The sequence below is a fragment of the Cupressus sempervirens genome, chromosome 2 (genome assembly GCF_028749045.1).
Source record: "Cupressus sempervirens isolate cs-2001-9-10 chromosome 2, ASM2874904v1, whole genome shotgun sequence".
Lineage (NCBI taxonomy): Eukaryota > Viridiplantae > Streptophyta > Pinopsida > Cupressales > Cupressaceae > Cupressus > Cupressus sempervirens.
In genome coordinates, this window is record NC_143119.1 from 255,693,015 (window position 1) to 255,718,205 (window position 25,191).

The 25,191-nt window shown below is 33.9% G+C and overlaps 1 pseudogene; it reads left to right on the forward strand.

Moving 5' to 3' along the window:
- Nucleotides 1–8,095: 8,095 nt before the first annotated feature.
- LOC149572016 (heterogeneous nuclear ribonucleoprotein 1-like) overlaps nucleotides 8,096–25,191 on the forward strand; it is a 91,458-nt pseudogene continuing 74,362 nt past the window's right edge.

Below are 25,191 nucleotides of genomic sequence, written 5' to 3' on the forward strand. Positions count from 1 at the left end.
TTTGTTAGCAAGGTGGATGATTAAACTATCACTTCATTACATGAACTTCTTTGCCATGCAATTCTAAGCACAATATCTTAGAAACAAATATATACACATTACTAATAGTTAAAAAAATGTATATCAAAGAAGGTGTTAGGATTAATGAGACATAAATAATAATTACATGCAAATATAACCAATATTAGAAAATAGAAAATCACATAGTAGAGAACACAAGACATGAAGATTTAACATAGTTCACCCAATCCCTGAGCTAGGTCCATCAAGCAATGAGTCCAATATTCTTATTATTCAGTTAAAAGAACTTGATTACAATCTGTAATCCCTTACAAATTAATACCATTGCAAGAAGCTGCAATCTCATCATGCATCACGAAATCCCTAACCCTAAGTCATTTTATACAAGATTTTTGTTGCTTACAAATTAGGGCTAGAATAAGCCGACCAATATAAAAATATATAACTCCTTATTCCTTTTACAATAGTAAATTCATTTTTGGCTTTGGGGACAGTGTCCCTCTACCTTGCCCTATACTATGACAAGGAGTGAGCTTGGGAGTGATGACCCCAAGACCCTGCAAGGGGCACTATCCCTTGACCCTATCTCAAGTGTTGCCCCTTAACCCCTAGAGCATGGGGGCACTATCCCCAGACCCCCATAGTAAAATTTGGGAGGAATCTGATTAGGGTCCATATCACAACAAAAGGTTCTCTAAAATGAAAGATAGCTCAACTAGTAGGTCTTGATGTGTTGCAATAGGAGATCTAATACCAAGACAAGGTAATAGAACATGAATTAGAAGGTTGTACCATGAATGTTTATGGTTATATATATGTATGTATGTCTATATGTGTGTGTGTGTGTGTGTGTCTATTGTATGTATGTATGTATGTATGTATGTATGTATATATATATATACATATATATATGTATCTATATATATATATATATATATATACACATATATGTATGTATATATATGTATGTATATGTATGTATATATATGTATATATATGTATATATATATATATATATATATATATATGTATGTATGTATGTATGTATGTATGTATGTATGTATATATGTATATATATGTATGTATATTAATATGTATGTATGTATGTATATGTATGTATGTATGTATGTATGTATATACAAGGCATAATAAATCCATGACAATCTTTGGGCTAGGTCACCCATGTAGTCGAGGATAACTAATCTAGTGAATTGTGATATTGCTATTAGGATTTAACTGTGTGATTTTGGGTCAAGCTCATTGATGCATGCTTCACGAGTAGTGATTCAACATGAATCCATCTCTCATGAGAATAAATGGAACACTTAGCACTCATTGGATCTAGGTGATGCTCATAGGAGTAAAGCACTAGGACTTCTTGGGAGGTCACCCATCCCAATACTACTCTAGCTTGCACCAAGACTTCCTGGGAGGTCACCCATCCTAGGCTGGAGTAGTACTGGGATGGGTGACCTCCCAGGAAGTCCTAGTGCTTCACCCTTGTACCTAGATCCAATGAGTGCTAAGTGTTCCATTTATTCTCATGAGAGATGGATTCATGTTGAGTCACTACTCAGCAAACATGGGTCAATGAGTTTGACCCAAAATCACACAGTTAAATCCTGATAGCAATATCACAATTTGACTTGCTGTGGAAATTATCTCCTACTTATCTAATGCAATGAAGTCTCTAGATATGTGTTTTCTCCTTATGCTTTCATTCATTAAGAGCATGTGTTGAATATTGTGGGAGAGTATCATGTTAAAGATAGAGGGAGAAAAATTGACTACCTTAATAACAACCAAGCCTTTATTGTTCACTTAGTAATATAATTTCACACTAAGTAGAGATGCAAATGCTAATGTTTAATATACTATTAAATTATTGTAGTTTTATAATCAAAATGCTCTAAATGTGAATGTGGATGTATTTCTGATTTAGATGGATGATCCTAAATGAACAAAGGATAATTATCTATAATCCTTAAACAAATAACTTATGATTTTGGAATATGAGCTAGGTGTCAAGTCATAGATAACTTAATTTTGTTTGAATGAAACATGTGTTGCATTTGACCTAATTAATTAAATTCTTAGAAAATTAGACTTATCCCACTTAAATGCAAAAATAAATAAATTAAAATTATACGTGGACTAGAATTAGTTTAAACATCAATGTCTTATAAATTACATTTATAAGTTAATATTTGTATTAAATAACACAAAATAAATGACAAAAAATAAATCAAAATATCTCTCGAAAGAGGAGGTAATTGGTTTCAATTTTAACTTGTTAATACTACATAAAGAAAAAACATTGCTTTGAATTTGACATTACAAAATGTTATATACTTAACCTATATCTATTTCTTTTATAGATTAGAATGTGTATATGAGCTCTCAAATTTACATTTATTTATAAGAAAAGGAAAATGAAATATTTAGTGTCGATGAATTTATCCATTTTATAGTGTGTCAACATTTGATAAGTTTTTATTGCATTTTTTAAAGTTCTGTTGGTAGTGGACAATTTAAGGATGTAAGATATTGCATGTGCACTTTCTAATAGAAGGTTATATTTTGAGGAATATGTGAGAAAGTAAGTACAATCCTTACCTTGGAGGAAAATTGTGGGCTCACTTGTTATGAGTAAAGAGTGATTTATTTAATTAAATACATAAATCTTTGATACATTAATAATGTTGAGCTTTATTAAAACAATTTTATTTGAGAAACTTCAAATGATTGAAGAAAATAAGTTAGAGAATGAAATGAGAGTAAAGAAAAGAAGATGCCACGTTAAAAAACACTTAGAAATAAGATGCAAAATAATATAAACTAGGTGAAAGGATAAGTATGTTAACAAATGATTTAATTTTATAAAAGTAAGTTGTGTTCATCTTATATTTGAAGCAAAATTAGATATCTTTCATATAATTAATGTAGGGTAGGTTATATACCTTTTTTTAAAGCACAATCAAAAGTAGAGTAGGTTACATCTTGTTTGAAGTATAATTATATTTATTTTGCATTCTTTATGTGGTCTTGGTTCACACTTATTATATTTAAAGCATAATCAGATGTCTTTTACATTTTGAGTTTGAGTGTGGGGTATGATGTGTACATCTTGTATTTGAAGTATAATAAAATGTTTTTTGTATTTTTAGTGTGGGGTATGCTATGTACATATTGTTTTTGAAGCATAATCAAATGCCTTTAGCATAATTGGTGTAGGGTAGACTATATACAGCTTATATATGGAGCATAATCAGATGCCTTTTGCATTCTTTCCGCAAGGTATGTTATGTATATCTTATATATGAAGCATAATCAGATGCCGTTTGCATTTTCAATAAGATGTATGTTGTATACTTTTATTTTAAGCATAGTCAAATCTTTTTTCAAGATTATTGCATTCTAGTAATATGTTATGTACATATTGTATCTGATTATTGTAAGATTATTGCATTCTCAGCGTAGGTATGTTATGTACACAATGATTATTGAAATATGTCATTTGAAACATAATTATATGCCTTTTGCTTTCATAATGAGAGGTAGGCTATGTACTCAAATTTGAAGCACGACCAGACACCTTTTGCATATGCCTTTTGTGTGTGATAGATGATGGACACACAAGTGGATGCTTTTGCATAGTCAGCAAGGAATGGAATAGATTAAGGACAGTTTGAAACATAATCAGGCGTCGTCTGCATAATTAGAGCGACACAATCAGATGTCTTTTTTACATACTCAGTTGTAAAAGAACCGTATGATCTAAAATATAATTATGTATTAGAGGGAAGAGAAGAGAAAAAGTAGCGTAGTTTTGGGGGAAGAAGGATGTCAGCCAAGTCAATATTGAGCACTGTGTTACTGTCACCGCAACTCTGCCTTGGCTTCTGGCAGATCGGGAAGCTGACACCGCTTGGGGCTCTCATACAATGCGGAATAGGCTGGTTCTTCAGCAGGTGCCGCTTACCTTTGGGCCTCTCTGCGGACTATTCAGAGCTAAAATACATTCCAGCGCACGCAAAGCTGTGGAAGCGGGTGCGTTGCCATGTGACAGTCCCGCCGGATCAGCCGAGGCAAACACAGTTGATCGAGACAGAGAAAGAGACAGAATCGTTCTACTTGAATGTTAAGTTTCGTCTAGAGAGAGAAGGAAACAAGTTGTATCTCGATGAGAAACTGCGGTATTACATTACGGATACAATCTGGTATTCTTTGCTGGACTTCGCAGAAGTAGCCCCGCCTACAGTGGTTCTCAAAGGGTATAAAGAATTCTGGCAATCGGTCGCCACAGGCGGCGTCATGACCTTAACAGATGTGCTTGACAGTTTAATACTGGAAAACCACACCGTCAAAATTCTAGACAATGATCTGGTTTTGCCTGTAAATTTGTCCATTTCCGAGGAGAAAGTTCTCAAGGCTCTAAACTTGGTAGGGCTGTTTCTGCAGACGAGGCAAGTCTACTGGCTGATTCCAACACTGCTCAGCTTCACAGCAGCAGTGTTGGAGTTCAGCACGTCCCTGCGAGTGTGGCTGTACGGCAAGATCAATCTACTCTTCTGCCGGTTCATGCATGCCGTATGTGACCGGCTGCCTCGGATAAACAGGAGGCAGGCGTACTCCTTTGGAAACTGGGTGGAGAATCTGAAGCCCTCGAATGACTTGAAGCTCAGAATTGTGAAAGGGGATATGTGTGCAGTCATTGGTGGAGGTGCAAAGGTGGAGAGAGAGGGTGCTGTTCCGTTCGAGACAGGGGAGGAGGTGGAATTCGGAGGATCAGATCAAACCCCAATTGAAATTAAGACCGTGATCAGTTGCGGCAAAATTGACCCTGATTACGAACCGATCGACATCGTGTGCGAGTTTGATGCAAGGAAAGGGAAATGCAAGCTGTATGCAACCACAGTGGCACATGCTGCTCTGGATTGTGGCAGGGACGAATTTGTGAAGCTCTGCAAATTTCTGAGTTGCGTGGCTAAGAATCATTCGGGTTCATTGAAATCTTGTGCTTCCAATAACAAAGTGCGCGTTCGCGGGTTTAGAGAGACTGTTGCCTGTTATGCCAAAAGTGGGTTTCCACCTGTCTACGAACTCAAATTGGATAACGTCATCGTCCAGTGAGAGCAGCGAGGTTGCTTGAAACTAGGTAAATCCCATTACAGTAGTATTTATTATTAGTTCCTTCAATCCAATTTTATTTTCATCTGGTAAAATTGTTGTGTGCCATCGACCAAACTTTCCACAAGTCCTCCTTTATATACTGCACTTGAGCTCTTTCTAACCTGGTGGGCACAATACGGTCATATTGATTGTTTAGTATAAACAGACAAAATTACAGAGAAGGATAAATTGATATGCTATAGCAATGAAATCTTTGAGAATTTCTTTTATCACAATATTAAATTTCATTTTTTATCACAATGTTAAATTTCATTACTTTTGGGAGTCACGGCGCTGTCTTTTGCCTAATAATTGTATTACTATTACGGGCATAAATCCTATCATACTTTTACAAAATACAAGACCCTTACCATCCAATTCAGTTATCTGAGGATCTGATACAGTTTCCCATCTACCATGATCTGAAGAACAACATAATTTGACTAACAAAGTTTGCAATAAATAAAAAACCCTATTGAAAAGGTATTGCATATGTCAAAAGATAGATTTGCAGTCCAATTCTTAATAGGAAATTACTATTATAAAAGCCAGAGCACCAAAATAATCATCGAAGGCAACAGCTAAGTATCAATGTCTGTATTAAACCTGGCTAAAGAAAAGACGATGAACTTTTTAAACTACTTTGAGCCTAAAAGAACAAAGCTGTCAAACAAACACTTCAATCATATATACATTCACATGTTTGTAGACGTCTGTAAAGAACTGGGAGCACATAGATGGCACGTGGGCTTGGTAAAGAACTTGAAGCACAGACAAGGCAAGTGGACTTTGTATTAAAAGTAAAAATAATAAATTTTACTAAAACATGGTTCCAATATTCCCTCAACAATATTAAGGTTTTTCCCATTTGTAATTTTTGAAAAATATTATTATTCTTATTGGATATCAACAAATATTTGGTGTACAAGTTTCATGACAGATTTTTTCAGAAATGTGAAGAAAAGAGGTGGATTTTATGACTTCTCCATATTTAGAAAATGTTGAAGATACTTGTAACAATTTGTGTTCTGCTGCATTATCACCTATTTGCACATTGTTGTGATTCAAGGATGTCGTTAATATGTATCTTTAATATTTAAGTCTATTCATAAAAAAAGCTATGCACAATTAGTGCACAAAACTATTCATTAAAAAAAATTATGTACAATTAGTGCACAAAACTAATCGATGAAAAATAAATAATCTTAATTGCAATTTGATTTAATTTTATAGGACCTCTTTTTGGGAGGCTTTTCATTTTCTTTTTTTTGGGAATACAAATATTAAAAAATAATTACTAAAATATTTTAATTAAAAAATAAAATGAATCATATAATGTAAGTATTTGATAATATTTTTAAGAGATTGTTGACAATACTAGATAGATTCACATTCAAATTTCTCAAGAAAAATATATTTTGATTCAAGACAACTTTTTTATAATAACAAGGAATGCCTTACGGTGGGGAGCATGAAGACAATGTTCATAAAAATTGTAAAGGATTATTATTATTTTTTGACTAAAAGAGGGGTAAAAATTAGATTGAATACCAAAGATAACAAAACAATAGAAGAAACAAAGAGTGCTAAAGAGCTTTATCCTGGTCCACAAGTTGAGCCAGCTTCTAAGATAAATCAGGGGGAAGCATCCTATGATCAATACTGTTCCAATCCAGTGCATGCTCGGAGGCTCATTTAGCTAAGCAATCAGCCACACCATTCCACTCACGAGGGATATGCATAAAAGACACAGAATCCAAAGAATTGTAAAGGATTTTTTTCACCATAACTAAATTTTTTAATTATATAGAACTAATTTTCTATTGAACCAACTTATATTAACTAATTATAGTGCTATGGAAGGGAGTTTACCATTGGTTGAAAAATCAATAAAAGCACTATTTTCTATTTAAAATTGTAACCTCCTTGTTGGGAGAATGACTTACATTTTTTTTTCATTCAATTATCTATTTAGGGTCAAGCTCAATTATTTGGATTAAATATGTGATTATAGAATCATCTTATATCTCTACATATAGTCTTATATAATTTGTACTACATTTTTCACTTGTCAAATTTGTATTTTAGATAGTATAAATAATAATGATGCTTACAAATACTTACCCAAGACAAACATGCTAGTGAATTCTACTCGTCTAAGAAATCTTCTCTTGAAATTAGTAAATCTCTATGTTAAAAAAGACACATCTCACTAAAAAATCATCTAGGAGGCACACTGATTAAATAATAATAGATGAGCATTTAAACACTATTAGAACAATGCTAGTGCCTGATGCCTAGGTTGGTTTCATAACCTAACTACTATATAAATTCCATCTTCAATAATGAAAATTTACCATGACATTTCAAATTTTAGAAGCAAAAGATAAAATAGATGTAATTCTATATGACTAATCAGTATTAATTAACTTAAAGAGAGGATCGAATGAAATAGTGTACTAATTATCTTAGGAGAGCTTCCATAACCTTAAATTCCTCTTGTCCTTTTATGCATTGAATCTGCATTGACCTTGCCATGATTAGTAATACTACTTAAATGTCCTCTGAAAACTACTTCTTTTTGTAACCCTCACTAACATTTCAATAGATTCCTCTTGTCCTCACCCATATCACAATTTAAAAAAATTTAAAAGTGATAAAATACCAAGAGTAATCTAGTTGTATTCAGTATTCTTCTTAATATTTTCAATGGGTTTGACATGAAATCTGCAATAATCAATCAAAGCTATCCACAAGGTAGTATGTGAAAATAAACAATAAAGTGAAGACTCGTCTAGCAATCTAAACTATCAGTCAAATTCTAGTTTCCTAACATTGACCCAAGACACTAATGCCATAGCGAGGATGAAGGCAGGAATGAGATTTGAAACTGGAATTGATAATGGAGGAGGTGTTGCAGGAAATTAAACGGGGGCAAGAAGAGGTGGGGGTTCTAGTCCCGGAGTTGGCTCTCGTCCACCTGGAAGAGACAGCTCCATTGTTAGCCATTCTTTTGGGATGAATTCTAATGGTGGTATTGCTATCGAAGAATCCAAAAATGTGGGTGATAATGGGGAAAAATCTAAGATTGATGGAGAGAATAGCTCTGAAAAGAGAGATGTCAAATACAAAGGCCTGAATTTGGGAGATATTAATGGTAAGATCTTTGAACTGGCAACCAAAAAATGGTTATCCTTATTAACCTTGAGGTAAAACCTCTTTACCATAAGTTAATGTCATTTTAGATCTAAAAAGAGGGAAATACACCATTTTTGTTCCTAGTCCTCTTATTCAATTTTGTTTATGGCCCTAACCCTGGATGAAAAGTTCACAAGGGCTAGACTTAATATTGATGTCGTCAGATCTAAATGGTATCTAAAAGGTCAAGTTGACCTTGGAGCTATGCCTAAGGGTCTTTTCTCATTTTTTTATTCGAATGATGAAGATATGGCTAACACTCTTTGTGAGGGTTTGTGGATGACGGGAAAAGCTACTTTGGCCCTTCAGAAATGGGTTCCTAATCTTGACATGGATGAATCTTTTTTTGAATATTCCCCTATTTGGGTTTTCCTTCCTAGGTTACCTCTCAAATATTGGAATGAATATGTTTTCAAATGTCTACCCATTTTTTTAGGGGATATTCTTTCTATAGATCCTATGATAGCCACTAGATCCCATTTCATTTATGCTAGAATCTATATTAATATCAACCAAAACATGAAGATTCCTCATGATATTGTCATTCATTCTAAGATTGACAAATGGAAGAAAGAGTTGGAGTATGAATCATTTATGTTCTACTATTTTTTGTGTAAATAGACTATTCATTGGGATAAACAATGCCCCCATAAGATTCTTAAAGATAAGCAGTGTATTATTGACCAGTAGATTCAAAAGGAGGTTAAGAAAGGTTATGACCATAAGAAGATAGAGTTTTAAAAGGATAATACATCTAAAGGAACTTTGATTATTCTACTTAAGATTGTTGATACTTTGAAAGTCTCTTTCCTTAAAGGTAATCCTATGTAATGATTTGGTCTTAATGTGATCAAAATGATTAAGTTTTAACTTGATGTATTTTTTCAAACAATTGTCATGTAGCCCTGACATTGAACTCTAATGTAGTTGTGAACAATCTAACACCAGAATACATATAATAATATGACTACAGAATTTGCATATAGTATAGCAAACTTAGAAAATAACAACACTGCATTTATATTACTCTTCAATTTTAGCAAACCCTAAACAATGTTTTGTATACCTTGATTATGGGGAATTAGTTGAAAAAAGAGTTCACACATATTTAACATACCAACACAAGGTATTACAAATATAGATAAGGAAAATCAGTGAAACCTGTATAACTGTTGCAGTTGGTGGATGCTACTACCCATCCATGGCATGCTCCTCACTGGTCTCCAACCTATGGCTTCCACATCCAACCCTTCCTGTATGTCATGCTAGCTATAGAATACACCTTAATGTATTGTATTTGACTCACAGTATTACTTGCACCTTCTATGTTTGCACCCGATAAATGCTGATCCCTGTGTTGAATATAATAGGTTGCATACAGACCTTTTATCAGCTCCTTTTGGCAACACCAGACCTTAGTCACTATTATGGTGGGTTTGTGAGATGGTCTATTGTTACAACTAACTTTTGTGATAGACCCACATTCCTCCACACCACCCGTACTTCCTGATGTTTCTTCTTCTACCTCTCTCATGATTCTCTAGCCCTATGTCTCTATATGCTAAAAGAGTAACAACCTATTTAATATGCCTCTTGTTTCACATAAGAATTATTCCTTGAAAACAATGCCTTATACTACCTAGCAACCCTAAATCTGATGTATTTCTCACAAAGAAGACTGGGGCTATGTCCAACTTCCAACTTCCTGAGGGATTTCGTCCTCAAGAAGGCATAGTCACATTTAAGAAACCATTAGGATTTGAATGAATAACATATATTTTTTGTGTCCATCCCAATGTAGCTCCATGCTTTTATAACCTTGATATGAGGGAAGACATAAACAACTAGGCAATGTGCGATTAAAAGCCAATTTCATCTTTTAGTCACTTAAGTAACTTTATAACATCAAAATATTTAAATAAATCACTTAAGTCACTTGAACTTTAATATCCCTTGAAATACTTGTCTAATTTCCATGTCATTTGAAATAGGAATCTCTCCTCATAATTACCCATGTGACCAAATACACTTTCTAAAAATAAAAAGGGTCCATCTCTATTACCCTTGACTTACTATACATAGTAATTATGGCAAATGGAGTCCAAATAACATCGAATGAAGGCCAAATCCATAAATCGCTGAAAGTTGGAGATGAATCAATCCTTAGAAGACCCTCTAATGATCCTTATTAGCCTATGAGGATCCAATGTTAGGCTAATCCCTAAAATTTTGATGTTGGCAACTAATGGGGACATTACATCCTAAAGGTCCTAAGAATCAGCCCAGGCTATGTCCTCTTTTGAGTCTTAGAGTAAGAATTCGGTCAATAGTTCTTGGCTTCAATCTAGTAAGATTAATACAAGTTTGGTTTCAATAGTTAATTCTAAAGAAACTCAAGGCCAATCAATAGTCTCTCCTAAGGTCTTTGATCTTTTCATTGAAGTTCAAATTAATTTTCAAGGAAACCCTAATGGAGGACCAAAGGAGGAAATTATTTTTCTTATTGAGGAAAACAATTTCATTTTGTTGTTTTATTCCAATGGAGTGACAAAGAAAAAGATATTAACCTTATTATCACAGGACATCAAATTAAATCTGATTTTTTTTAGTTTGATGAGATTTTTTTTATTCCAAGTCCCCTAGGAAAGAAAATGGACTCAAGAAATATTGAATATCTAAAATTTTTGGGGGATAATAATATGAATTATTCCTTTGAAGATGCTATGATACTAGATTGGATAAATACAAAGAATAAAAGGAAGAAAGGAAGGAATAAAAAAAGCAACAAAAAGGGTAATCCCATTTTAGTTGCTCATGCCTCTCAGATAGTTGTCATTGCTAGGATGAGAGTAGATAAATTGGAACGCCTAAAAATCTAGTAGGCATGAAATCAAATAAAATCATTAGAAAATTAGAAAGTGAATAAAAATATTATGGATGTGAAGCAATCGACCATCCAAGAAGCTTGTTCAAGGGGTAAAAGATGAAGATAATATCTTGGAACATTAGAAGACTCAATAGTCATCACACGCAAGATGTTCTTACAAATAGAGTTAGAGATCACAAACTTGACATTATTATGATTCAAGAAACTAAAATACTTAAGGAAAAAATTATGATTATTAAAATTTTCAAAAAACTATGGTGTGATTGGTAGTAACCCCAAGGGAGCATCTAGAGGAACTTTTATTTTATGGATCTAAACTATATCAAAGGTAACCCCATTTTCATTCATACAAATCTTGTGGTTGTTAATTTTCTTCACATTAGGAATAAGTTTGAATGGGTCTCATCAAATATCTATGCCCCTAATTTGAAAACTGATCATGCTAATTTTTGGAGAAAGTTAGAATTGTCCAAGAATCTCTTTCCTAATGACTGCTGGATGATTATGGAAGTAACACTCCTCTCAAAGAGACTAAGAAATTTGGAGTGTCTATCTCTCTTCTTGAGAACATAATTGATCTTATGGACTTTATCAATAGACATGCTTTTTTTTTATGTTGATCTGAAAGGTATTAAGTTTACTCCATCTAATAGAAGGTCTGGTAGTGATCTTATTCAAGTGAGACTAGAGAAAGCTCTTATTTCCAATGAATGGTTGCAAAAGTGCTCTTTTTCTCTAGATATTCTTTTGTTAAAATTGGTTCAAACCACTATCCTATTATTTTTTCAGTGGATCCCTTGTTAGGTAACATCTCTAGACCCCCTTTTAGATTTGAATGGATGTGGGCTACCGACACTGATCTTGAAAGGGGTATCAAAATATGGTAGTGATCTTATTCGAGTGAAACTGGAAAAAGCTCTTCTTTCCCATGAATGGTTGCAAAAATTTGATTTTTCTCCATCTTATTTTGTTAGAATTGGTTCAGACTAGACTTTCCTATTTTTTTTTAGGAAGTCCCTTGTTGGGTAACATCTCTAGACCCCCTTTTAGATTTGAAAGAATGTGGACTACCTACCTTAATCTTGAAAGGAGTATCAAAAGATGGTGGGACATTAAAGGGGAAGACACAACCCTATTCAAAGTCACTAAAAAACTTAGTAATATTAAAGGAAAGGTTAAAACTGTTAGAAATAGAAAATAGTGAGAGAGGGGTGAATTAGTATTCCACAAACTTTTGCCCATAACTAGATATTATTAATTATTTTTCAATATGCACATGAAAGTAAATCAACAATGCTAAATAGTAAATAAAACCAGACACAAAGAGAACTCATAACACCATTATTTGTTAACTAGGGAAACCTTGGCCAAGGGAAAACCCTAGTGGGGATGGTGCCCACAAAATTATCCACAAAACAAAAGAATGTTGTTAAGGATATTGACCTTGTTAGGAGTTTGTAAATTATATATAGTGTCTTGGTCCTTGTTAGAGGACTAGGCCATGTTAAAAGCCTTAAACCTTTTAGGAGTTTCTTCAACCATGTTAGGGGTTGGTAGTACAATTACATTGTATGCAAGATGATCCCACTGCCCAAAGATGCAATATCCAATTAAGTTTCTTTACAAGAGTAGATATACATACAATACTATTTCACTATTGTACTTCGCAATTCCTCTAATCATACACCAAAACTTGCATTAAACAAGGCTCACATATCACATGTACATCCTTCACATTAGTTCACATATCATTACACTTCGCACTTTGCTACACAAAATATGATCTTTACTTATACCTTGCTTATTAGCAAATTATGCTTAGTCAATATTGATGCTTCCACACGTTTGGAAAATTACAAAAATAAATTAGGGTTAACATCTAGGATGTTGTCGCATCATAGTTAAGTAATTATTTTGTTACCAAAATAATTCATTAAGTCATAATACTCAATCTTTTATTGTGCTCTATTTTTTCTTGCTAATTACATATATTGGTAATTCTTCTGTAACTATTTTCATATTGTTCGTACACATCTATGCACTGGCACACACCATCATGACACTATCAGCTATCTTTCCTAAACTGCACACATGTAAATTATGAATCTTTCATCCACACCCATAGAATCCATATTTGTGCTACTACAACTATCTAATAGTTAGATAATTTTTGTCTCTGATTTCACAATGAAATACCAAAATATATGTTTCCATAAATGAAAATACTAAATCAACTAAGTACTCAACCGAATTAACCATATTTCCAACAAAATCCCCCTTTGGGATTGATGGCAACATATGGGAAAATTGGTTAAGTCCCAAAATGTTGAGCAAAAATATGGCCTTAACAAAATTTCAAACATTCAAAATTTTATTCAAAAATTTGGATCATTACATATTACCATACTTCCTTGTTTCTCCTATAACAATGATTTCCTATATACATAGATAATCTCCCCCTTACATATATATGCATCTTTTACAGTCCTTCTTTACATATATCATCTATATAGTTTATACAGTTTTCCTTTACATTCTTCTCCCCCATTGACATCAATGAAAAATGTGTCTAAAATTATATGTACAACACAAAATTTGTTACCTTTCTCTATTCTAACTTGAGATTCTTGGTATGCAATCTGTAAAACCAATTTTCATCCTCTCAATATCCTTCTTCTAGCTTTCTTTTACTATATCAAATATGTTGATAACTGTGCATAATGCATATGATGCAACTTCTACTGTAGTCAAGTTTGTATAGGAAAATTCATCATAGGATTCCTTTTTTGCAAGACACTCCTCCAATTGCCTCTACAAAATGCTGATTTTGGGAGATAAGTATTCTCTAAGAGTAGATAATCTCTTTATTAGCTTTTCCTTGTCATGTTCAAGATTTTTGATTGCATTGTGAACTACCTCCATGTTTGCCTCTATATCTTCAATTCTTGTATCTAGCTACTACAATCTAATAATGAGTGTTTTAAGCTCACTCATTCTTCCTTTGATCTTGTCATCAAAATAAGTTAAGTAATTGTATGACATTGCACATTGTCCCTACAATTTATTTCCTTCATCAATGCTCTTCCTTAGCTCCTTGATGCAAACATTCAAGGTTTGTAAATCATTCCTAACAATTGTACATATTGTCTCAAATAATGTTTCATCATGCTTGGTGTATGCTTGTATCAAAACAATGTTAGACATAGTGGTGAACTCAACATCAAAAGTTCTTATCATTTCTTTGGCCTTTTTCTAAATGTCTATCTCTGCAATACTTGTTTGCACTATCTTTTGCATTCTTTCCAGAACTTCTACCAAAGTTCTTTCTAATTTCTTACATATTTATTATTTTCAAGAGATTTTCTTAGAGATGACATCAAACCCTTCTGATCATCATCATCAAATGCTATAGGAAATGTAGTTATTATTGCTTCTAGGTCTATCATTGGGAGATGTGTAATCACTAGAGAAACATAAGGTATATTAGCCTCATGCTAACATATTACCTTGTCTTCCTTAGAAACTGTATGTTAGGATAAACCACGGACATAAATAAAAAACTACATGCAAATATAACCAATAACAGAAAATAATAGAACACATAGAAATGAACACAAGGCACCAAGATTTAATGTGGTTCACCCAATCCCTGGGCTACGTCCACCAAACAGCAAGTCCGATCTTATTACAATCCAGTGATTACAACTTGATTACAATCCGTAATCCCTTACAGCTCAATACCGCCTCAAGAACCAATTTCGTATCGCAACATAATGAAAAATACCCAACCCTAAGCCCTTTTATACAAGTATTAAACCTCTTTAGGGTTCTAACATGTCGGCCATATGTACAGTACAGTACAGTACTTTCCTGATCAGTCACCACATTCTAACAATCTCCCACTTGGGGACTGATCAGGCTCCACACTAAACAACAATATCCCACTTAGAGACTGATCCTATAGAAATACAACTACCACATGGGGCTCCCACTAGATCAAACCACCCTAGACTCTGTTGTTCTTTTATTCACCTTTAGTCTAAAAGACCAACTGAAGCTAAAGAGGAGTTTAGCTTCTCCCTTGTTACAACCTTTGTCAACATATCTGCTGGATTGTCATTGGTATGTATCTTCTCTAGCTTTAACTATCCATCCTCCAAAACTGACCGAATGAAATGGTACCGCAACTGTATGTGTTTGGTCTTAGAATGCAGAGCTGAATTCTTAGCAAGATGAATGGCACTTTGACTATTTGTAAACAAATAATTATCCTTCTGAGGATGTCCCAATTCTTCCAAGAAGAACTGAAGCCATATCATCTCCTTGGTTGCCTCTGTAGCAGCAACATACTCTGCCTCTGTAGTGGATAAAGCATTAATCTTTTGTAACCTAGAAACCCAGCTCACGGCTGCCCCACCAATAGTAAAGACATAACCTATAGTACTCTGCCTAGTATCAATATCCCCTACCAAATCTGAGTCAACATAGCCCTGTAAATCAGTAGTAGAGCCCCCAAAGTGTAAACACTTATTGGATGTCCCTCTCAAATATCTGAGAATCCACTTGATAGCATTCCAATGCTCAAATCCTGGATGACTCATATACCTGCTAACGACTCCCACTACATGTGCAATATCTGGCCTAGTGCATACCATAGCATACATCAAGCTTCCTACAGCTGAAGCATAGGGTACCTTGGACATCTTATCCTCCTCTTCTTGTGTCTTGGGACACATTTCCTTAGTCAAATTCAAATGACTGGGTAAAGGTGTGTTGACAACTTTAGCATTCTCCATAGAGAAACGTTGCAACACCTTCTCAACATAATCAGCTGGAGATAGCATCAATGTTCTGTTCTTCCTATCTCTGCAAATCTTCATACCAAGGATTTGTTTTGCTGCCCCCAAATCCTTCATAGCAAATGCATGTGCTAATTGGCCTTTTAGCCCTTTAATATGATCCATGTTAGACCCAGCTACAAGCATATCATCAACATATAAACATAAAATAATGTAGCTATCATCATCCAACCTCTTAAAATAAACACGGTAATCTAAATGACACCTATTATATCCATGCTCATGCATAAAACTGTCAAATTTCAGATACCATTGTCGAGGTGCTTGCTTCAAGCCATATAAACTTTTCTTCAATTTGCACACTAAGTTCTCCTTACCTTTGACCTCAAAACCTTGTGGCTGAGCCATATATATTTCTTCATCCAAATCACCATGAAGAAAGGTTTTTTTAATATCCATCTACTCTAAATGAAAATCTTCAATAGCCACAAGACTTAAAACAGTATGAATAGAAGTCATTTTAACAAAAGGAGAAAATATCTCATCAAAATCAATTCCCTTTTTCTGTGAAAATCCTTTTACAACTAACCTGGCCTTAAATCTTTTCTTACCTCCTTCCTCTTCTTTCAACCTGTAAACCCATTTATTCTGTAAAGCCTTTTTACCTGCAGGCAACTTGCACAAATCCCATGTCTTATTTTTCAGTAAAGAGTCCATTTCATCTTTCATTGCAGACTCCCACTAAATCTTAGTATCCACCTGCATAGCTTCATCATAACTTTCAGGTTCACTAGCATCAGTAAGGAAAATAGAATACAAAGAGGGAGAAAACCTTTGTGGAGGTCCAATTTGCCTTGTTGACCGTCTAACATTCACTGGTGTGTGTGGTATTTGTTGTTGCAGTTGTTGCACATCATGAGGAATGGCTGGAACATAAACTTTTGGAGTATCATCCAACACTACATAATCATCTTCTTTCTTCTCATGTTGCTGCAACAGATCTTTGTACAACACTTTCTCATTGAATATGACATCCCAACTTCTAACAATTTTAAGATTTTCAAAATCCCAAAGCCTATAGCCAAATTCATTAATGCCATATCCAAGAAAGACACATTTCTTTGATTTAGCTTCTAGCTTGGTTCTATTTTCAGAGTCTATATGAGCAAAAACTTCACAATCGAAGGTCTTGAGAAAAGAATAACTCACCTTCTTACCAGTCCATGCTTCCTTCGGAATACCACAACCCAAAGGAGTAGAGGGACCTCTATTAATCAAATATACTATAGTATTAATAGCCTCCACCCACATGTGTAAGGGCAACCTAGAATGCAACCTCATGCTCCTTGCACGCTCCATTATAGTCCTGTTCATGCGTTCAGCCACTCCATTTTCCTGTGGAGTCCTTGGAACAGTTTTTTATCTACGAATACCATTAGTGGAGAAATAATCTTCAAATTCATGACTGCAATACTCACCACCATTATCAGATCTGAGACATTTTAATTTCTTGCCAGTCTCATTTCCAACCAAGCATTTCCATTTCTTAAAAGTTTGAAATACATCAGATTTCTGTCTAAGGAAATAAACCCATACTTTTGTAGTTGCGTCATCAATAAATCTAACATAATAATGAGAGCCACCAAGGGAAGATACCTGGGCTGGTCCCCATACATCTGTATGCACAAGCTCTAATTTCTCCTTTTTGTTTTCCTTCCCTGTCTTTACAAAACTCACTCTCTTTTGTTTTCCATACACACAACTTTCACAGAAATCCATATTCACACATTTTAGACCAGGTAAAACTTTCCTTGAATGAATTAATTTCATACCTTTCTCACTCATGTGCCCAAGTCTATTGTGTCACAGCGCTGTATCAGAATCTACAACAGCTATTTGTTCTCCCTGCTCAACTGCAGTAATTGTTCCTGAATATTCATTTTTTTCTGAAACAATCAAAGTAGAAGGAACAATATGACCTGTACAAAGATATAAGGTGCCTACCTTCACACCTTTTTCTACTACAAGGAAACCTTTTGAAACCTTCCAATTTTTATCATTAAAAGTAACTACACAACCCTCATCACCGAGTTGCCCTGTTGAAATTAAATTTCTACTTAGTTTTGGAACATGTCTTACCTCATGTAGTAGCCAATGATTCCTATTCTGCAACTTAATCTTAATTTTTCCCTTTCCAACAATGTGACAGGGTTCATTATCCCCCAAATAAACAAGCCCAAAATCCCCTTGGACATAATCAATGAAATAATCTTTATGAGGTGTAGCATGAAATGAAGCACCAGAATCTAAAACCCATGAATCATTAAGACTCTCTAAAGATAGAAGCAGAGCATCCTCTTCGGATTTGTTACTTACCACATTTGCCTCCTTGTCTCCATCTGATTTATCTCCTTCATTTTTCTTTTGAGTCCAGCAATCTTTCTTTTTGTGCCCTGGTTTCCCACAGTACCAGCAATTATTTGGTCCTCTCGATTGAGACCTCCTCCCTTTTGACTTTCCTCTTGATTTCCCATGATTTCCAGAGTTACTTCCTCTTTCAGTCGTTCTGCCCCTGCTTTGTGCATTTAAAGCACTTCCTAATGTAGATCCACCTGAGGATTTTGTACGAGTTCCCTCACTTAAAATCACACAAATCACATTATCATATTTTAGGGTACTAGATCCAAGAACCGAATTACTCACCGCCATTACCAAGCCATTCCAGCTTTCAGGCAAAGAACACAAAATCAAGAAAGCCCTAATTTCTTCATCAAAATTGATACCCACAGAAGATAACTGACTAGTAATAGTATTAAACTCATTTAAATGATCTGGAACAGATCCACCTTCTGCCATTTTCATATTAAATAAACACTTCATGAGAAATACCTTGTTTGAAGCGGAGGGCTTTTCATATAGTGTCACTAGGGTTTTCATCAAATCTTCTGTCGCCTTTGCTTTTGTAATATTAAATGCCACCGATGGTGCCAAGCATAACTGAATGCTTTCGAGTGCCTTTCTGTCCAAAAGATCCCATTCAGCCTCTGACATAGTTCCCTGATTCTTGGCTTTTCCTTCCAACGGCTTCCATAAATCCTTTTGATATAGATAGTCTTCCATTTGCATCTTCCATAACTGGAAGTTCTGCCCATTAAACTTGTCAACCCTCAACTTACCCTCATCTGCCATCGCTCCCACTCAACTGTGAGACTCCCACTTAACTGTGAGACTTTCCTGCAGAGGATAACTGAAAAAACAACCTCGCTCTGATACCACTTGTTAGGATAAACCACAGACAGAAATAAAAAACTACATGCAAATATAACCAATAACAGAAGATAATAGAACACACAGAAATGAACACAAGGCACCAAGATTTAACGTGGTTCACCCAATCCCTGGGCTACGTCCACCAAACAGCAAGTCCGATCTTATTACAATCCAGTGATTACAACTTGATTACAATCCATAATCCCTTACAACTCAATACCACCACAAGAACCGATTTTCGTATCGCAACATAATGAAAAATACCCAATCCTAAGCCCTTTTATACAAGTATTAAACCACTGTAGGGTTATAACATGTCGGCCATATGTCTAGTCACTATTTATGAAGTATGTACAGTACTTTCCTGATCAGTCACCACAATCTAACACTAGGATCTCCTAACAGGGATTTAAAGTCTCCCAATAGGGACTCATATGTACTAAATGTTGTAACAGACTCCTAATAGGGTTTATCCTCTAATAAGGAATATTTATATTAGTACATCATCTTGTGGGTACCATCCCCACTAGGGTTTTTCCTTTGATCAAGAGTTTCCCTTGTTAACATATCTAATGTTATTGTTTGTGAATATCTTTTTGTGGTTTTAGTTTACATTACTCAGATGGTTAAGGTCATTTAAAGTTTCTATTTGTGATATTAGTTGGATAATTGATTCACCCCTTCTCTCAGTTTATATTAGTCGGCTATATATTCTAATAGTATTCAAGATATTTCAAAAAATTTATGTTGTTTTCGAAAGAGAGTCTAATAAATTTCTCAAGTGTGTAAGAATAGACAACTTGGTGGAGAATATTATTCTAATGAATTCAACAAATATTGTAATAGTTTTGGCATAAAGAGTGAGAAAATAGTGCCCCTTACTCCTGAACAAAGTGGGATTGTGGAAAGAATGAATCACACTATCATAAAGAAGGTGAGGAGTATGTTGTCAAACTCAAGATTGGAAAATAAATTGAGCAAAAGTATTAAGGATAGATTGCTACCTCATAAATTTCTCTCTTACTAGAGCCTTAGATAGTGACATTACTAAAGAAGTTTGAACTAGTAATATGGTAAATTATTCTTGGTTGAAAATCTATAGATGTGAAACATTTGTTCATATAGCCAAAGAGAGTAGAACTAAGTTAGATGATAAATCCATGAAATGCATTTTCTTGAGATATGTGAATTATGTTTTTGGTTATAATTTATGAGTTTGAGTTAAACATAAGATTGTTAAAAGTAGGGATGTTATATATAATGAGTCAATGATGTTCAAGAAGACTATAGGAAATGTTTGTGAGATTGAGTTAAACATAAGATTGTTAGAATTAGGGATGTTATATTTAACGAGTCAAAGATGTTCAAGAACACTACAAGAAATGTTTGTCAGAAGCATGAATGCTAATGATACTTCTATGGGGGAGTATGGTAGAAACATGATTAGATCATTAATGATGATATGTTACATTCATGACTATGTTTGTCATTGATGTCAACATAGCATTTCTTTGTGTTATTTGATAGAAGAATAGTAGAAAGATCAAGTTGTATGCATAGATCATTGAGTACTTTCACTAGAGAGGCTAAAGGGAGATAATACTAAGCATCTAGTATATGCAGCTAGACTCAAAAGCATAAGATATTAAGTCTAGAAGAAGTTATGCAAGTTTTGGTGAAGACTATTCTGAGATAGAGTTTACAGAAGCATGTTCTGGTAAAATTGTTATATCTCTTAGTACATTTTTTATTCTGAGAAGCCAAAGTTAAAGATTTTTAAAATACATGTTGGAGATTATGTAGCTAAGATTTCTCATCATAATGTTACATGTAGAGAAATTTATTCAAGTTACAAGGTGAAATATTAATTTTATTGCTAAGTGTAACATGTTCTTAATGTGGTCCTATAATAATTAATTGAGAAGGTGAAACAACCAACTCAAGGAATTGTTTTATGGATTCAGTATAAAGGAAGAACATTTTCCTTTATCATAAATATATGCAAGTGAATGATTGTAAGCAACATGAAGAGTGGAATGTGAAGATAAGCAGAGCAGAGTGAAGTTGGATAAAACTTCATTACCAAGGTTTTATCATGAGATCTGAGGTTTGATATTTGGATTTGAGGTTTGTGACCTAGTCTACAAGGTTTGACAATGATTTATCTAGTTGTTAGGATAGAGGAAAGAAGTTAAAGTATGGTTTAGAAAATTATTGTGCAGGGAATAGTTGAGAGATCATTTGGACAGTGAGTTTGGTGGTCTTTCCTAGAAGCTGTTTGGATGGTGGGTCCTTTTATCTTCCACAACTTCTAAAAGGGTTCACAAAACTCCTAATAGGGGTGGAATCTCCTAAAAAGGATTCAAAGTTTTTTAACAGGGACTCATATATACTTAGAAATGTTGTAACAAATTCCTCACAGAGTCCATCATGTAACAAGGAATATTTATATTAGTACATCATGTTGTGGGCATCATTACCATTGAGGTTTTCCCTTTGATCAAGGGTTTCCCTAGTTAACATATCTAGTGTAATTATGTATGTGTATCTTAGTATGGTTGTTGTTTACTTTGATTGAATGTTTAAGATTATTTAAGGTTGATAAATGCTTTAATTATTAGATAGAAAATTCACCTCCCTAGTTATCTTGGTGGACTATTATTTCTAAAAATTGGTATCAAAGCATTAGGTCCTTGAAGATAGGGTTAACAACTTCTGAAGATCCATGGAAAACATATTTAGAAAGGATAGTCTAAAGTTTAATGGAACAAATTATGAGAGCTAGAAGGAAAAGATGAAGATACATCTACTGTGTATGGGTCTAGGATATTGGATCTTGACAAAATCAAAAAATACAATTATTGTTAAAAGTTTGTTGGAGACTTGTAGCAAGGATGAGGGAGAAATTTTCATGTCTGACATGAGATCTAGATAAGAACTATTGTTTACACTTCCTAAAATTCAGTACAACCAGGTAAAGTCACTTGATACTTCTCATAATATTTGGAAAGCTTTGAAAAATAGTTTCGAAGGTGATGAACATTCTAAGAAATTAAGGCTACAAAATTTAATTTGTGCATTTCAAGATGCTAAAATGATGGAAGATGAATCTATAAAAGCATATGTAGGTAGGATATCAAAAAATATTATATGTATTAGATCTCAAGGAGGAACCAAATAAGACAATGAGGTGATATGGAAGATATTGAAAAGCTTAACATTGCCATTTAAGAAAGCAGTTCAAATGATACAATTGTTGATCTCTTGCACCAAAGAATTCACAAAGGATACATTACTTGGGAGACTTGAAATAGTTGAGAATTAACTTAGACTATCTAGAGAATTGACCAAAATAAAAATAAAACTTTTAGTGCCCTAAATATTTGAGCTAGTTTGTCAAGGAGAAGGAGTAGCCCTTCTGGTAAGAAGAGAAAAGTATGGTAAGAAAAGTTTTAAATGTTTGACTTGTAATGAGTTTGGTCATTATGCATCTAAGTGTCCTAAAAGAGAGAAAAAAGTATAAAAGGAAGTTCAAACCTAAAAGAGATGGAGAGTGTTTATATGTAAATGAAGAAAATGATTTTGATGAACAAGTGGTAAGTGCTAGTGATGATGAAATATGATTTGTAGCAATTAAAGAAGAAAGTCTAGAGAAAATGGCTTTGGTATCACAGGTTGAAAAGAAATCTAATTGAATAATTGAAAGTGGTTTTTCACATCATATGACTGGTGATATGAACAAGTTTGTTGACTTCAAAACTCATGATGGAGGCATTGTCAAAGTTGGAAAATATGCAGTGTGTCATGTTAAAGGTATTGGATCTATAAATCTTGATGGTAAGACTAACACTGAGGATGTATATTTTTTTGATGGTTTGAAACACAATCTTTTGAGTGTTGGACAACTAGTGGATAAATGTTATCAGTTACAGTTCATAGAGAGTACATGCATGATTAGAGACAAAGATGGAAAGATAGATGAAAGTTTGTTATGGCATAAGAGATTTTGTCATATAAACTTTGATAGCATTCTAAAAACTAGTACTATGGTTGTAGTTAGAGATTTTCCTAATATTGTTAGGACTACTAACACAAATTTCAAGGAGTGTGTATTGGCATAGCATACCAAAACTTATTTTCCTAGCAAGAAGTTTACTATTAAAGAAAAATTGGAGATTATACATACAAATCTTAGTGGTCCTACAAAGACTATAAAGGATTCTATGGTGGAAGGTACTTCATGATTTTAGTTGATGATTTTTCTAAAATGATGTGGGTTGCATTTCTTAAAGAAAATCTGATGCATATGATAAGTTCAAGATATTCAAGAATAGAGTTGAGAGTGAATCAAGCACGAAGATTAAATGTTTAAGATTCGATAGAGGATGAGAGTTTGCTTCAAATGAGTTTAACATCTTTTGTGAAGCTAGTGGAATCAAAAGATAGTTATTAGCTCTAAGAACCCTTGAACAAAATGGTATTGTAGAGAGAAGAAACATGTTAGTAATAGAAGTTGTAAGAGGCATGTTAGTTGAGAATGATGTATCCAAGATGTTTTGAAGAGAAGATGTGAATACAACAATCTACACTACGAATAGAGTACAAGTCAGGAAAGACACAAACAAGACCCCTTATGAATTGTGGTTTGGCCACACGCCTGCAGTCGAGTATTTTAGATTTTTTGGTAGGAAATGTTACATCAAAAGAGATGATGATGTTAGTAAATTTGATGCTAGAAGTGATGAAGGAATGTTTCTTGGTTATTCATTGAAAACCAGAGCCTATAGATGTTATAATCTAAGAACTAAGACTATTGTTGAGAGTGAAAATGTAAGAGTTGAAGAGAAATTTAGGATGCAAAAAAGAGTAGTTGATTATAATTTTGATGATGAGAATGTTAGTACTAAACCAAGGAATAATAAATTTTTCTTTGAGACTAACAATGATTTGCAAAATGAAGGAGAGAAAAGACATGAACAAAGCTTAAAACCTTCAATAGAGGTAAGAGTTGAGATAACAACTCCTACTTCTAGTAAGAATATGGCAAAGAATCATGCACTAGAGTAGATCATCAAAAAAAGAGATAAAGGTGTGATGAAAAGAAGTAGAATCAATTTAGAACTATGTTTGATATCTCATGTTGAACCAAAGAATGTGTTAGAAACAATAGTCTACCAAGATAACTGAGAGGGGGGGCAGGGGGAGGGGTGAATCATTTATCCAACAATTTAATTATCTTGTTCTTTCCTCTATCTTGTCACATAGACCAATCATTGTTAGACCTTGTAGACTAGGTCACAAACCTTGGATCCAAATACCAAACCTCAGATCACTTAGAAAAACCTCGACAATGAATTTTCCTTCACTTTCACACTACTCTATTCAACTTCACATCCAACACTCTTTGTTGTTTATCATTGATCATTCAATCATATCATCACACTACATGATAAAGTAAAATATCCTTCCTTTATACCATGTCCATTTTTCAATTCTTAAGTCAAATTTTAGTCCTTCTTAATTAATTATTATAAGACCACATTGAATGTGTTACACTTAGCGATAATCTTAATCTTCTGCCTTGCAACTTGAATAACTTTTCATGCACTCAATATTATGATGAGAGAACTTAGACACATCATCACCAACATGTCTTATTCATGTCCTCAATCTCAATCCTCAAGATATCAACTCTGCTAAGAGATATAAGAAGCTTATTAGAACATGCCTCTATAAACTCTATCTCAGAACAAACATCACCAAAACTTATATAAATTCTTCTAGACATATCCTTTCTACTTCTAATGTTAACTGCATATACTAGATACTCAGAAGTATCTCCCA